We start from the raw sequence: 15,796 nt of genomic DNA on the forward strand, positions 1-15,796 counted from the left end.
ATGCTCTTTAAATCAGTGTTCTCTGGTTTTAGTTCTATATACTTATTTATATTTTTAAAACATATTTGGAGTGTGTATGTGTGTCTGCCCGTCTGTCTGTACATGGGCACATGCATGTCCCATGTGTAATTTAGAGGATAATTTTTATGAAGTGTGTTTTCCCCTTGTACCAGTTCTAGGGATTGACCATAATTTGCCAAACTTGTACCACCCATGCTTTCTTTTTTTTTTTTTTTGAGACAGGGCTTTCTTCTGTAACCTTGGCTATTGTGGGACGCTCTGTGTGGATTAGGATAGATAGACTCACAGAGATCCACCTGCCTCTCTCTGTGCATGAGTACTGATCCTAAAGGCAAGGATCATTATGCCTGGCCTTACAACACATGCTTTACCCTCTAAGTCCTCCTGTGGCCCTATCCTTCCATTTTGAATTTATTTGCATCTTATATTTAAAGTGCTTCCTTTCTTCTGCCCCCTTTCTTGGTTTGTTTGGTTTGTGTTTGGTTTTTTGAGGCAGAGTTTCTCTGTAACCCTGGCTATTTTCAATGTTCTCTTCCATGAGACATCTTGGCAGTTCAGTACCTTTTTTATAATTAAAAAAAAAAAAAAAACTTTCTCTTTTTCTGATGTCTGTACTTGAAATCTGTATTTTATATTATTCCATTTCTCTTCAATGTCAGTATATTAATAATACCCTTTACAGTTCCTAAGTGTATACCAGCATTTGTCGAACATTTGTCACTAATGTATGTCTGTCTTAAATAACAGTACATTGTTTCATGAGCATTATAGAAGCTTTCTGACAGTATCGTCAGTTCCTCTCAGTCCCTTTGTAATGTTTTCACTCACTCCACCTATCCATGTGCTGTATGTTGCCACTGTTACTCTTGTGAATACTTATACATCAGGTTATGAATAGGAAGATTTTGTGCTATACTCATTTGAATCCTTGTCTTACGTTTTCTTAATGTTCAGTTTCTGACCAGTATCATTTTTCTCTCTGAAGCACTTTTTAATACTTGTAAATGATTTAAAGCACACTTTTTTAAAAGGAAGGATGAAAGGACAGAAAGAAAAAATAATGTTTGGTCTTGAGTATGAGAAAATTTGGGATAACTCTTAATTAATTCCCTTGTAGAGGCTGAGATTACCAATAAAGAAATGATACACAGTATAAGAAAAAAGTTAATTCAACAGGACAAGAGGGATGCATTTGGTTTTACATAGGTTAAGTATGTTTAATCTCCTTTCAGATAAATGCTTATAAATTAAGATTTCATCTTTCTTTTCTTTCCTTTGTTTTCCTCTTTTTTGTGGTGTAGGGGCTCAAACCCAAGGTTTTATGTATGCTAGGGAAGCACTTACAACCGAGATATGTCCCAACCTCGTCCTTCTTTCTCTAGAAGTTACAGTAAGTTGGCATTTACTAACTCAATAAGAATCATGCAGTCCTGTAGGTTTTAAATAAGTGATCTGTGGCCCAGCCACCTTTCACATCAGTCTCTTTTTACAGGAGGTCTTGTTCCGGCTTCATTCCATTGCTGTTGTAGTGCGTTGCCCTGTGCTGTGATTATACATTTATTACCAAAACGACCTGGAAAGAAAAGGGTTTATTTCATCTTAGCTCTGTAGAGTGTCCGTGCTTAAAGGCAACAGGTTAGGAGCTTGAGGCAGAGACTTGCTGGCTTGGTTCCAGGTTCTACCTTCAACTACTTTTCTTATATATCCTAGGGCTGTCACTTTGGGATAATACCACCCACACCAGACTGCCCACTCTCACATTAAGTAGACGTCATGAAGATACCCCATAGACAATACTCATAGATCATCTGACGGAGGCTGTTTTTCCATGGTGGCTCCTTATTTCTGTGTGTATCAGGTTAACAATAAAGATTAGCATTCATTTACTAAAGTCTACGTTTACAGTACGATAAAAACACCATTTATTCCTAGAAAGTATATATAGCAAGGACAATTCTGTCCTTTAGAAAAGAATCTTGAAACTCTGAAGTATTGCCTCAAAGGCTGAAATCTGCCTCATAACACCATGCATGCAGGAACTGCCTAGCAGCAGCCAAAGGGCCAGAGTGGTTTCAGATCTCAAGAGATTACCAGCATTTGTGGGCCATGGAAAGCACAGCACACCGACATTCTAAACAGCCGAATCTGTGTGGGATCATGGCCACAGGTGATACGAGGCACTAAGCAGTAATTCCCAAGGCCTGGAATGGAGCCAGAGAGAGGAAAGGGCTGAAAAAAGTAGCTGGAGGGCAGACTTTAGCACATAAAGAAGACATTTTGTGCAGTTTATGGGTCACCTGAAGGAAGCAGCCTGTTGCTCTTGGGACATAGTGGTCAGTGAGCAACTATGGCCAGCTAAGCTTTCTCCAGAAGCCCTCCTGGACCCAGTGACCCTCAAGAAGGAATTAATATGACAAGAACACTCGAGGTCATGGATTACACAATGTGAGAGGATACTTTCTCTTTGGGCGGGGGTGGGCAGGCAGTTCTGCAACTTTATTTGACATCCAGCGGGTTAGCTCTCATCCACACTGACCGTCTGTAGATACTTGAATGTGTAACAGGCACGTAGGTTACCAGTGTGTAGAGCTTGTTTGGTGAATCCTCATCCTTGTTACGCTTTCTAGACAAACGTACTCGGATGCTGTACGGAACATCCCTTATTCCCTTGGCCCAGACGGCTTTATTGAGCCTGGTATCAGTGCGTACATCTGGGGTTCCCGTTGCCTTCATGGCAAATTTCCGAATTTCTTTGAGTGTCCGAGGAGCACGCTTCTTGAAGCCACTCCATGGATGCGCTTGTGAATGTTGATGGTGTATTCTCGGGTCACCACCTCCTTGATGTCAGACCGGCCCTTCTTCTCCCCACCCTTCTTTGCAGGAGCCATTGTGCTAGGCCCAAGTTGGAAAAGTGAATACATTCTAGTTCAAGCCTCCTGCCTGCTCTAATCTCTGCAGAAGGCAATGATATAGTGTTAATTTATTAGTGTACTTTTGAGACAAAAGGCAAGGTGTGGACAAATGCTAGAGCATTTGTGTAGCCTGTGCAAAGCCCTGGGTTTACTCTCTAACCCAACAACAAAAACAAACCATAAAAAGCCATACAGATTGGCTACACCATAATGCACTAGCCCCTCGGCATTGAATTGTGTGTCTGGATTTTCTGATGTCTTATAGTAAGGCACGATATTGCAAGAGCAAAGTATTGTAGCAAAAGCCACCAAGCCTTGTTGACAGGGCCCTTTTGTACTTTGGAGATGTTGATTACATGATCTTCACTGGGAAAGGACTACCAATACGCTCTGAATTAGGGAAAGTGCCATCAGCTGCCGTCTGAGCTAGTTGTAGGGCCACACTTCAGAGAACTCGTGTTTTCTAAGAAACAATTTTTAACAAAAAAGTCTTTCCCAAGAAACAAACACCAAAAATGAAGACCTCTTGCTACTTTTACCATGTCTTTGTCAAGCCATAAGAAAAACACTTAACAAACCAAATATGTGGTTTTTTGGTAGGTGATTTCTTTCTTTTTGCAGTGTCAGCAGCACCTCCGAGAAGTACAGATAGTGGCCGTAAGACGGATTGGTCATAACTGTCTGGCATATGCCAAATAGAATGTCTGAGGTTCTCCACACTTTATGATTACTTGATACTTTATAGTGTCTTTTGGCTATAGTGATTGATTGGCAAGGTTTTTAAAAAATACAATTCAGACTTTTGAGATAGAAGAATCAAGTCTAGGACTTCTCCTTACCTTACTTGGATCTCTACCCAGTGACCCTTTGGGGGAATAACAGATAGTATCTGTACTATTTGTTAAGAGTGTCTCTTTCCATGTTGATTATGATTGTGTTAGTGTGAGGTCAGCATATGTGACGCAGATGCTTGATGTTGCCTGCCCTGCCTGGAGCGGAAGAAGACTGTTTGGAAAGACTCTTTACCAGATTCCAGATAATACTCAACATTTCTTCTAGGGAGCGGGAAAGGATGTTTGATTTTTGAGACAGGGTCTTTCTATGTAGCCCTAGCAGTCCTGGAATTTGCTCTGAAGACCAGAATGGTATCAAACACATAGAGACCATTGTGCTTCTGTCTCCCAAGTGTTAGGATTAAAGGCAAGCACCATCATGCCCAGCTATGGTCACATTTTTAATGTTAGGAGTTAGGAAACCTTTATAGGTTTAATCTTGTCCTGGCATCTTGCTGGAGTCTAGTATGCTACTAAGACATTTTCCATCTCAGTTTTCACGACCATAGTGTCATTGTTGCTTTGAGACATTTTGACTGGAGTTTATTTTTATGGAATAATGGTTGCTGAAGAATTGAAATCTTATCCGTATTCTTCAAATGCAGTTGTAACTGGGAAAATGAATACAACTAGTAGTTTTGGAAGAGAGGAGATTTGTCTCTGGGGTTCCAAATCTTACAGTGTCTGAGTGGCAGATGCTTTATTATAGGGTTACATGTTTTCATTATTTACTTTTGTCTGTGTAAGTGATATGTGGGAGTGTGGACATGTGTGGAGGTCAGAGGGCCGCTTTGGAGCATTGGTGTCTCTTTCTTCCACAGTGCGCCCCAGAGGTGAAGAACAAGTCATCAGGCTTTGAGCCAAGTTCCTGTTTAATTTTATTTTAAGCTACTTTGTTGTTTGCTCATATTTTTGCCCTGGAAAGTAATTGAAAACATTGTGCTTACTCTTTCCAGGTATTGTGATAAAATTATAATTAAAAATAGTTTAATGTGGTTTTAGATTTCAGATTGCTGCTTGGAGCTGTTAATATAATCATAATCACAATAACGTGTACCTGATGAATCCATTCGTGCTATTCTCAATAGGAGTGACTTATCTATCTCTAGATTACATGTAATGGATAGATATATTACTTTTTTGGGGGGGGTTCTTTTTTTTCAGACCTGGGGACTGAACCCAGGGCCTTGCGCTTCCTAGGCAAGCGCTCTACCACTGAGCTAAATCCCCAACCCCTATTACTGTCTTTTTATTTATTAGCCACTGTTCATAGCTTGTGGTAAAGGTTATACTTTATACAACAAAATACGAAGATACCTTGACTTTTTTTTTATATTATACATACACTTTTTATTTTTCAAGTCTGAGTATGAACACACAGTTAGTAGCCATAGCAGTTCATAACATTATAGCTGAAATTCTTCACAATCTGTCTCTATGTTCCTATTTGCATAAATTTTTATGATGTGATTATAATTACTCAGCTATCTAACATATTAACACTTTAAAAAACACATGAGGATTGGGGGTTGAACAAATATCACATCAGAACTAAACACATGACCTCCTGAGTGGGAGCATGTAGGGAAATGGGACTTACAATTCTATATTTTCAAGAATTATACCACATAGAAAAGGAAATGAACCTTAAAGAACCATTTTAAAAATACCAAAGAAACCAAGGATCGCACTAAACAGATCCAACTCCCAACTTTGAAATTCCTTCCATTGGTTTAAAGACTCTTTGCTCTTTGCTGGATGCTTGAAACTATAAGGGAAGAAAAGCATTTCTTCTGTTCGAAAAATGAGAATATTTGTTCTCATGTTCAGATTTGGAATTATAAAGGTTTTTCGATAGCCCACTTTAACATAAATTCATCTTTTTATTGGATATTTTTATTTACATTTCTTATCTTTTTTTTTATCTTTATTAACTTGAGTATTTCGTATTTACATTTCAATTATTATTCCCCTTCCCGGTTTCCGGACAAACATCCCCCTAACCCCTCCCCCTCTCCTTCTATATGGGCTTCCCCTCCCCATCCTTCCCCCATTACCACCCTCCCCCCAACAATCACTTTCACTGGGGGTTCAGTCTTGGCAGGACCAAGGGCTTCCCCTTCTACTGGTACTCTTACTAGGCTATTCATTGCTACCTATGAGGTCAGAGTCCAGGGTCAGTCCATGTATAGTCTTTGGGTAGTGGCTTAGTCCCTGGAAGCTCTGGTTGCTTGGCATTGTTGTTCATATGAGGTCTCGAGCCCCTTCAAGCTCTTCCAGACCTTTCTCTGATTCCTTCGATCTCAGTTCAGTGGATTGCTGCTGGCATTCGCCTCTGTATTTGCTGTATTCTGGCTGTGTCTCTCAGGAGAGATCTATATCCGGTTCCTGTTAGCCTGCACTTCTTTGCTTCATCCATCTTATCTAATTGGGTGACTGTATATGTATGGGCCACATGTGGGACAGGCTCTGAATGGGTGTTCCTTCTGCTCTGTTCTAAACTTTGCCTCCCTATTCCCTGCCAAGGGTTTTCTTGTTCCCCTTTTAAAGAAGGAGTGAAGCATTCACATTTTGGTCAGCCTTCTTGAGTTTCCTGTGTTCTGTGCATCTTGGGTAATTTGAACATTTGGGCTAATATCCACTTATCAATGAGTGCATAGCATGTGTGTTTTCTCTGATTGGGTTACCTCACTCAGGATGATATTTTCCAGTTCCATCCATTTGCCTATGAATTTCATAAAGTCATTGTTTTTGATAGCTGAGTAATATTCCATTGTGTAGATGTACCACATTTTCTGTATCCATTCCTCTGTTGAATGGCATCTGGGTTCTTTCCAGCTTCTGGCTATTATAAATAAGGCTGCTATGAACATAGTGGAGCATGTGTCTTTGTTATATGTTGGGGCATCTTTTGGGTATATGACCAAGAGAGGTATAGCTGGATCCTCAGGTAGTTCAATGTCCAATTTTCTGAGGAACCTCCAGACTCATTTCCAGAATGGTTGTACCAGTTTGCAGTCCCACCAGCAATGGAGGAGTGTTCCTCTTTCTCCACATCCTCTCCAGCATTTGCTGTCACCTGAGTTTTTGATCTTAGCCATTCTCACTGGTGTGAGGTGAAATCTCAGGGTTGTTTTGATTTGCATTTCCCTTATGACTAAAGATGTTGAACATTTCTTTAGGTGTTTCTCAGTCATACGGCATTCCTCAGCTGTGAATTCTTTGTTTAGCTCTGAACTCCATTTTTTAATTTTTTTTTTCCGGGGCTGGGGACCGAACCCAGGACCTTGCGCTTCCTAGGTAAGCGCTCTACCACTGAGCCAAATCCCCAACCCCGAACTCCATTTTTTAATAGGGTTATTTGTCTCCCTGCGGTCTAACTTCTTGAGTTCTTTGTATATTTTGGATGTAAGGCCTCTATCTGTTGTAGGATTGGTAAAGATCTTTTCCCAATCTGTTGGTTGCCGTTTTGTCCTAACCACAGTGTCCTTTGCCTTACAGAAGCTTTGCAGTTTTATGAGATCCCATTTGTCGATTCTTGATCTTAGAGCATAGGCCATTGGTGTTTTGTCCAGGAAATTTTCTCCAGTGCCCATGTGTTCCAGATGCTTCCCCACCTTTTCTTCTATTAGTTTGAGTGTATCTGGTTTGATGTGGAGGTCCTTGATCCACTTGGACTTAAGCTTTGTACAGGGTGATAAGCATGGATCGATCTGCATTCTTCTACATTGTTGCCCTCCAGTTGAACCAGCACCATTTGCTGAAAATGCTATCTTTTTTCCATTGAATGGTTTTGGCTCCTTTGTCAAAAATCAAGTGACCATAGGTGTGTGGGTTCATTTCTGGGTCTTCAATTCTATTCCATTGGTCTATCTGTCTGTCTCTGTACCAATACCATGCAGTTTTTATCACTATTGCTCTGTAATACTGTTTGAGTTCAGGGATAGTGATTCCCCGAGAAGTCCTTTTATTGTTGAGGATAGTTTTAGCTATCCTGGGTTTTTTTTTAAAAGCTAATCTGATCTTAGAAACAACACACAGTTTTCCCTTAGTTACCACCCAGTACAGACGTTCTGGTGACTGATGATCTGCTTAGTGATAGTGCCAGTTCTCTGGTGACATGATGAGTGTTTGTGGAATCTTAAAACTTGTCTAATGATGCTTGCTTGTTGTGTTAACGTGTGTGTGTGTGTGTGTGTGAGAGAGAGAGAGAAAGAGAGAGAGAGAGAGAGAGAGAGAGAGAGAGAGAGAGAGAGAGAGAGAGAGAGAGAGAGAGAGATGGCGTCAAGGGAACCTGGCACTTGGCTAACTCAGGGAAGCCCTGGCTTATCTCTTGTCTGTAGCACACCTGACTTTTGTTATCATAATTCACACCAGATTCTGTAAACAAGTTCTTGTCTCAGAGAGAGCCTCAGACTTATCAACCTATTTTAAATATTACCTGCTAGAGAGTAAAAAAGAGCTTGTTAGCAATATAAGCATAATCAAACATGAGAAATGAAGTGGAATATTCAAGTTCCATGCTAGAGATAATTAACCCTGGCTCCCCTCACAGCAATCAGAACATGTGCATAGTGTGCTGCTTAGGGTGCCAAGATGATTCTAGATGTCCTACTACCCGCTAGGCATATAATGGAGCAGTGCTTTTGAATTTTTCATGAATACCTGCTTTGTTTTTCAAAATCTAGATCAAGTGAGAATTTTGGGATACTGTTAATCTGTTTGTTTTTTTTGCAAGGTCGTCTCACTATGTAACTCTGACCTGGTCTGAAGTTGTACCGTAGACTAAGCTGGTGGGCACTCAAACATTCTCTTGTCTCTTCCTTTTGAACATCGGGATTCAAGGTGTGCATCACCCTCTCTACTTATGTATCAAAATGTTTATATGTAGTAGCCTACCTATAAGTTTTCTTTATATCTGTTCACGGAAAAGAACACATTAGGTCTCGAGCTTACTACGTAGACTAGGCTAGTCAAACTCAAATATAGGGCTCCTTCTGCCTACCACTCAGATGCTAGCCTGTGCTTTTAGTTTATTTATTTTAATTAGTTAAGTGAGTTGACTAATTAGAAAATGAAGTCTTGTGCAGTAACTCAGGCTGGCCTCAGGTGAGAATAACCTTGAACTTCCTGAGCCTCCTGCTTCCCGATTTAGAGTATTGGGATTATAGGTATGTACCATTACTCCCTCTTAGTTTTTATTTACTTTTTTACTTTCTTGAATAGTGTCTTACCTATAGCCTCAGGTGGCCATAAAGCCATGGTAGTCTTCCTGCCTCAGCCTCTAAAGTGCTTCACAGGCATATATCACCATATTAATCTAAGATAAATTCTTAAGAGAGTATATTTGACAGCAGATGGTAAAAGAATCTTAAAATGTGAATTTATTACCAATACTAACTTTAGCTCACTTCATTTAAAAGTATTTAGTAATTTGATTAGTCCCAAAAGATTTGTATAGCCCATACTTACAAATTTCTCTCTCTCTCTCTCTCTCTTTTTTTTTTTTTTTGTAGATTTACTTCTTGAGACATGCAATTTTTTTTTAAACTATAAGTGGCCAAACATCTGGCTAATCTTTATGCCTCTGATACCTGTCCAGAGTCTCACACAAACTTGTGTTGTAAGTGGTTGATTAAGGTAGGAAAGGACTGATAAGAGGCAAGATGAGTAGAAGTTTGACCCAAGAATTCTCCACCATGATTCCATTTTTTAAGCCAAGCCCAGTGTAGAGAGCTTGCATAATCCGTGAAATCTTGCACAGCGTGTGTGGATCCCCAGTGCAGCAGAAGCTGAGTGTAGTGGTGTAGTCCCGAGAGGTAGAGGTAAGGGGATCAGAAGCTAAAGGGTGCCCTCAGCTACATAGAATTCAAGGCTGGCCTATATGAGACTCTTAATTCCAAAAGGGAAGAAGCACAAGTTACAGATCACATTTAACCAAGAGATCTTCTGAAGATGTTGGGTAGAACTTTGCAGAACCTGTCATTTTATCATTCAGAGTTGACTGTATTCTGGAGGATTAATTATCCTTAATCAGACTATGGAAATTAAGAACAAAGACCCACAGGATATGTGACCCAAGGCAAAATGGTCATTTTATTAGCTTTCTTTCTAATTAAATGAGGGTAATCATAATACCTAATTCAGGGTTCTTTAAAGAGATTAACTGATCATTTCAAAATCCTAATACTAAAGGAATATTCAAACAAATAGCATAGGGAAAAACTAGTAGAAAAATAAAATTAAGTCTAGCATTGGACCTTGTACATTGAACTTCTACTTAATTTTTTACTTTTTATTTTTACTTTTATATTTATTATTGCTAGTTTGTAGCACCTTTACTAATATTCATATATGCATAGATATTAAGGCTGTTATTTATAGCATCCCATTTTAATCTGAGTACTGTGGAAACCTGATCAATCATCAGAAGGCCTCTTTTTGAATATGTGATTGAACAGAAAGAAGGAAAAAGAAAGAAGGAATGAAAATAACCCAGAGGGGATAATTTAAAAAAATTTGGGGTTGTAAAACTTGGAAAAACCACTTGTCTAGAATTCAAATTATTCATCTCTCTAGCTATATCCATGAACTTCTGGTTTTCCTTTGGCTACTTGCCTCTCTTTTCATATATAAAACCTATATATATCATATGGATGCTGATAGATTACATTTTAAGCTCTGAAGATGGGTGTGGTAGCTGACTCATGACTGTAATAGCAGCAGCAATTGGGATGTGGTGGTGGTGGTGGGCCTGAAACAGAAGAATTGTGTGTTTAAGTCCAGCCTATGAGAGCCTGCCTAAAAATAATTTTAAACAATGTTGTCATTTATCACAAGTTCCAATATTTCATATGAAGTAACTAATTTTTCTTCCTTATTAAATACCTATTCCTAGAGAATATGTTGTTGTTTTAATGTAATTCAACTCATTTAAACATAAACTAACCGTGTATATTTATTTTACTTAACATTCAAAGCACCTTTCTGAAGTAAGTTTCACCAGTATAATTTCATAACATACTGAGGCTAAAGAGGAATTAAATGAGTTGCCTGTCTTTGTGCGGTTAACAAACACAGCAGTCAGAAGCTGGTCTCATACCATGATCACCTTTGCACAACATCAGAATAGCCGGATGAGAAAGCATTTACAAACCTGGCAATGAGTCAGCTCCTTCAGAGTAGACTATTCCTGCAAACGCTTTCTAGTCTGCAGCGGATTTTAGTGGACTCAACTTCAGAATATCCTGTGCTAATCTTGTAACTCTCCATATCTGAGAAAATGGAAGAAAATTCGAGATTAGGAAACTCTTGAAAAAAAGGAAAGTTTGAATTTGTTGGGATTAAAGGCATGCAGCACCACTGCCCATCTGAACTTCAGAATTGCTGAAACCTTTAAGATACAGAATTGCATTATAAGCCCCAATCATTATGGAAATTTAAAAATTTTTCCTCTTTGACTGATCATATTCATCATTAAAGCAAGTTGCGGCATGTGAGTGACCTAGTCTATAATTTAGACTAACAATTGATTCGTGAATTATATACATCTCTTTTGAATTTCATTGTATCTGGTTTCTAGAACATCTTTGTGCTTTCCCCTGCATGAATGGCTTCCCACCATGTTTTTTCCTAGATGAAAAGGGGAACTGTGAAGTCAACCCTCTTGTCTGTAGTGTTCGTACATAGAGAAGGAAAACCTGCTGTCTAGCTTCAGCCTTTCTCAGTCCAAGAAGTGAACCTCATCTAATCTTTAACACATGTGGGTTTTTTGTGGTATGTGCTTAAATATTTCTGTTTGCTTTAAGCATTGTTTCCTTAAGGGATTTATGGATGAGCTGTTGTATTTATATCGGATACTCTTCTTCAGTCAACTGACAACAGTGTACAAAGTGAGGCAGACTTGATACTGTTATTCATTTCCTGGGGCATGTGGTAGAGAAAGTTTGTATCAGATCTCCACATGTATAGACACATGCATGTGTGCGCATGCACACACACACACAAATAAATATAATTTTAGAAAAGAACAAGTTGTGAGCTGGGTATGGTGGCTCATGTTTGTGGTCCTAGCCCTCAGGAGACTGAGGATTGCTGTGAGTTCTAGGATAGACTTTATAACATCCTGTCTTAAGCAAACATACAAACAAATAAAACAAAACCAATTTTTTGTAGTTTTCTCATATAAGATGCAGTTGAAACACTGGTTTCCAGTTAAGTTAAGCTCTTCAAATACTTACTACCATTAACAGGGGATATTGTAGTATTTGTACTTCTGTTGTTTCTATTTTGGGCATTTGTGGTTGTTTGTTTGTTATAGGACTTAATTGTTCATATTCTGAGCTTCACAGAAGAGTATCTTTTCACTCTCTCACTGTCTTAGGTAGGGCTCTGTTGCTATGAGGAGACACCATGGCCATGCAGATCTTATAAAGGAAACATAGGAAGCATTTTACTGGGGCTGGTTTATGGTTTCAGAGGTTCAGTCCATTGTCATGGTGGGAAACATGGCGGAGTGGTGCTGGAGAAGGAGTGAGAGTTCTACATCTTGATCCACAGGCAGCAGAAGGAGATTGGCATAGCTTGTCATAGGAGACTTCAGAACCCAACCCTATAGTGACACACTTCATCTAACAAAGCCACACCTCCTAATAGTGCCACTCCCTATGGGCCAAGCATTTAAATACATGAGACTGTGGGGGCCATACCTATTCAAACCACCACATCCACTGTTCTGTTATTTCTGTTTGCTCCTCCTGTCCCTGGGAAACCAGCTTCTTTAATTTCTGCTTTAGATTTCTTGTATTTGTTTTGTACAAATGAATTGATAAATGAACATCTCTACCGAGGGTACTGAGGTAGCACACTGCTCCTGTTTACTTTATCCTTTTACCATTCTTCTCTTCTTTCCATCGCATGGCTATGTTATTACTTCACTGTGCCTCAAAAGACAGAATAAGGGACTGAACTCACATGTCCCAGGCTTGCCATAGACTTGCTGTGAAGCTGAGGAGGTCTTTGAACTTCTGATCTCCCTGCCTCTAGTATACAAGTGCTAGGATTACAGGCATGCATCACCATGTTCAGTGTTATGTGGGATTCAAACCCAGGACTTTGTGCAGGCCAGGCAAGCATCAACTACGTTATATCCACAGCCCCCAGATTAGTAATTCTAGTGTAGTTAGATTCCGGAGTGCTATTCCTTATGTTATGATTACTATCTAGTTACGTAGCCAGTTCTTCAGTACTGTTTAATTATAGGGATTAACCCTTTCTCACTGCTCTGCACTGTCACTTGTGTATAAAAGCAGTATATGTATATTGCTCTGTCGGTTTTTCTACTAGATTCCAGTGATCTTGATGGTTTTACCTATTTTAAACTTGTTTCTTTAATGAATGGTGGTAATTTTATAAATTGGAGCTTCTTTTATCTTTTTAGGTTTCTTTCCCTAGATTTAAAGCGAGTTTTTTTAAACTATTTTTCCTTGAGTTAGTTTTGGTTTTGATTTCAAACTGCTTCTTACTGGTATAGAGATACAGTTTGAACTAGTACCTGTGAGTTTTTCTTTCTGTTGACTGTTTCATGACATAATTACTTGATTTCTCTGTATCAAGTTACAGTTATTTTATTTTCAGACATTCTCATATATCCTAGGTTAGTCTGGACTTGATATGTAGGTGAAGATGTTCTTGACCTCCTGAAACTCTAGCCTCTCCTTCCAAGTGATGGGATTATATACATGTGCTACTACATTTGGTTTATGTGGGGTTGGGGACCAAACCCAGTATTTTATGTGTTGTAAGGCAACAGTCTACCACCTGAGCTATATCCTGGGCCTCTCAATTATAAAGTTAAGTTCTTTTTAAGACTGAATAATTCTTCACCTCAGGTATCACTATATCTCTTTTTCTACTGAAAAAATCTTGGCTGCATGAAATTTTAGCAACTTGGAATAAAGCTACTATAAAATCCCTTTTGCACTGCTAAAACCATTTTGCATGGTGGGGTATATACAATTTTTAGCACTGGGGGAGGCTAAGAGGAGGATCTCAAGCATGGTGGCAGTCTTTGCCCTGTCTCAGTAAAAACAAGCAAATGCAAATCCCCATTACGGTGTTTGCAGAGTCATGTTTATGTTCTGCTAAACACCAGGGAGTAGGACTGCTGGATTTTGTGGTAATATAAGTGTTTGCTTCAAGTGTCATGGCCCACACCTTCAATGCTAGCCTTGGGAAAGCAGGTAACTCTGTGAGTTGAGGCCATTCAGAGCTACATGGTGAGCCCCGGTGCCTTTAAAAAAAGTTCTTGACTGTGTAAGGAAACTATAGTTCCTGTAGTAGCTCTGCTGGGTTTTGTCCATATCAGATCAGTATGCATTCCTGTCTCATGCGCACCAGCACTTCTCAGCATCAGCATCAGTTTCGGCCAGTCGCTGAATAGTCTTATCAGTTTATTTTTGTATTTTCTTAGAATAAGGACATTAGAATTGCAAAACTTGTTGGTATAAAACTAATCATAAAAAGTATATTTAGTCTTTGTTCTGTTTAAAATTTTAATTTTTAGAAAGATTGTCTGTCTGTCTGTGTAAGTACACATCACATGTGTTCAGGTATCTCTGGGAACCAGAAGAGAGGGCACTGGAGCTGCCTGGTGTGGGAGCGGGGGCTCAAACCAGGTCCCACCGGAAGAGCAGGAAGTACTTTAACTCTTGAGCCGCCTTCCCAGCCCCACCCACCCCTCTTTTAAAAGATTCTGTTCTGATTATTTGTGCTTTATCTTTTCTCTTAATTGTCTTATTAGAAATCAATTTATTATTTATTGTAAGGTAAATAGTTAAGTGTTTGGCCACCTGTAGTATGCTTCTTGCTACATAGGTTTCAGTTCACCTGTGAGACTTAGAGGTGGGAATATTTTGCAAATATTCATGATTCTCTGTGTTGGCTAGACATTGTCTCAGTGGATAAAATGCTTTCTGTGTGAGGATCTGGGCTGGGATTTCCAGAACCCACGTAAAGCTGGATGAGATGGTGTGCCTGTGATCTTAGGGCCTCTGTCAGGTTGGAGGGCAGAGACAGGGGAGTCTCTTAAACTCAACACACAAAGATCCTGTCTTAAACAAGTGAAGTGAAGGACCCACCTCAGACTGTCCTCCGACCTCTACAAAGATGCCTTTACACAAATGCGACCCCAAGTAAACATATCACGTCCACACAGGCACACACAGCGATGGAAGCATGCTCATTTCAGAGTGCTCTGTGGGAAGTTGAAGTGAGATCTGCGTGTAAGTGTGCTACGTGCATTAGTGTTTTACTCTGTGTATGCATGTGCACTATATGCATGCCTGATGCTTGCAGGGGCCAGAGGAGAGCATCAGATTCCTTGGGACTGGAGTTACAGAAGATTATGAGCTGCCATATGGGTCCTGGGAATTGAGCCTGCGTCTTCTGGAAGAGTAGATGGACTCTTAACTACTTAGCCATCTCTTCACTTCCTGCAGTCAATTTAGAATTATTAGGTTCTTGTTTTTATTTCTTGAGATTTCTTGTCCCCACTGGATCTTTCTACCTCAGCCTCCAAAATTGTGGGATTATTTTATTTTAAATTGTTAATTTAAGGTAATTGTAGGCTTTATTGTTTTTGAAGGGATGCTTTTGTATCTATGTGATTATGAATCAGTATATGTCTGATGTCAGCATACAGTGAATGAAACTCATTTAGTGCTTGTTCTGTTACCCAACAGGACTTGCTCACTTTTAATTGAGAAGTGTTTATGGGAACAATGCTGGGACTTTTCTAGTAATAGACAATTGTTACTATTTGTGTTTGGAAAGTCAAAAGAAAAATGAACACTGGTTTTACGTATTTTTAGTTCTTTGAAAACCACAGTAGAAATTCCCTCATCTCACACTGTTTCTGTGTAGCTGTTTTCTAGAGTCCTGCTCATTAGCTATACTACCAGGCATTTAGTTAGGAACCAGTACTTTAAGGGCTGTTAGTGGTTTATAAGGATCATGGTGATGTTCACTTAA

At 39.4% G+C, this 15,796-nt stretch overlaps 1 protein-coding gene and 1 pseudogene across 20 annotated transcripts in view; one reads left to right on the forward strand and one right to left on the reverse strand.

Moving 5' to 3' along the window:
• Positions 1 to 15,796, forward strand: part of Rngtt (RNA guanylyltransferase and 5'-phosphatase) — a 213,557-nt gene that overhangs the window by 118,971 nt on the left and 78,790 nt on the right.
• On the reverse strand, positions 2,537 to 2,909 carry LOC134486923 (large ribosomal subunit protein eL31-like; annotated as a pseudogene).

This window comes from Rattus norvegicus, chromosome 5, assembly GCF_021556685.1.
Source record: "Rattus norvegicus strain SHRSP/BbbUtx chromosome 5, alternate assembly SHRSP_T2T, whole genome shotgun sequence".
NCBI lineage: Eukaryota > Metazoa > Chordata > Mammalia > Rodentia > Muridae > Rattus > Rattus norvegicus.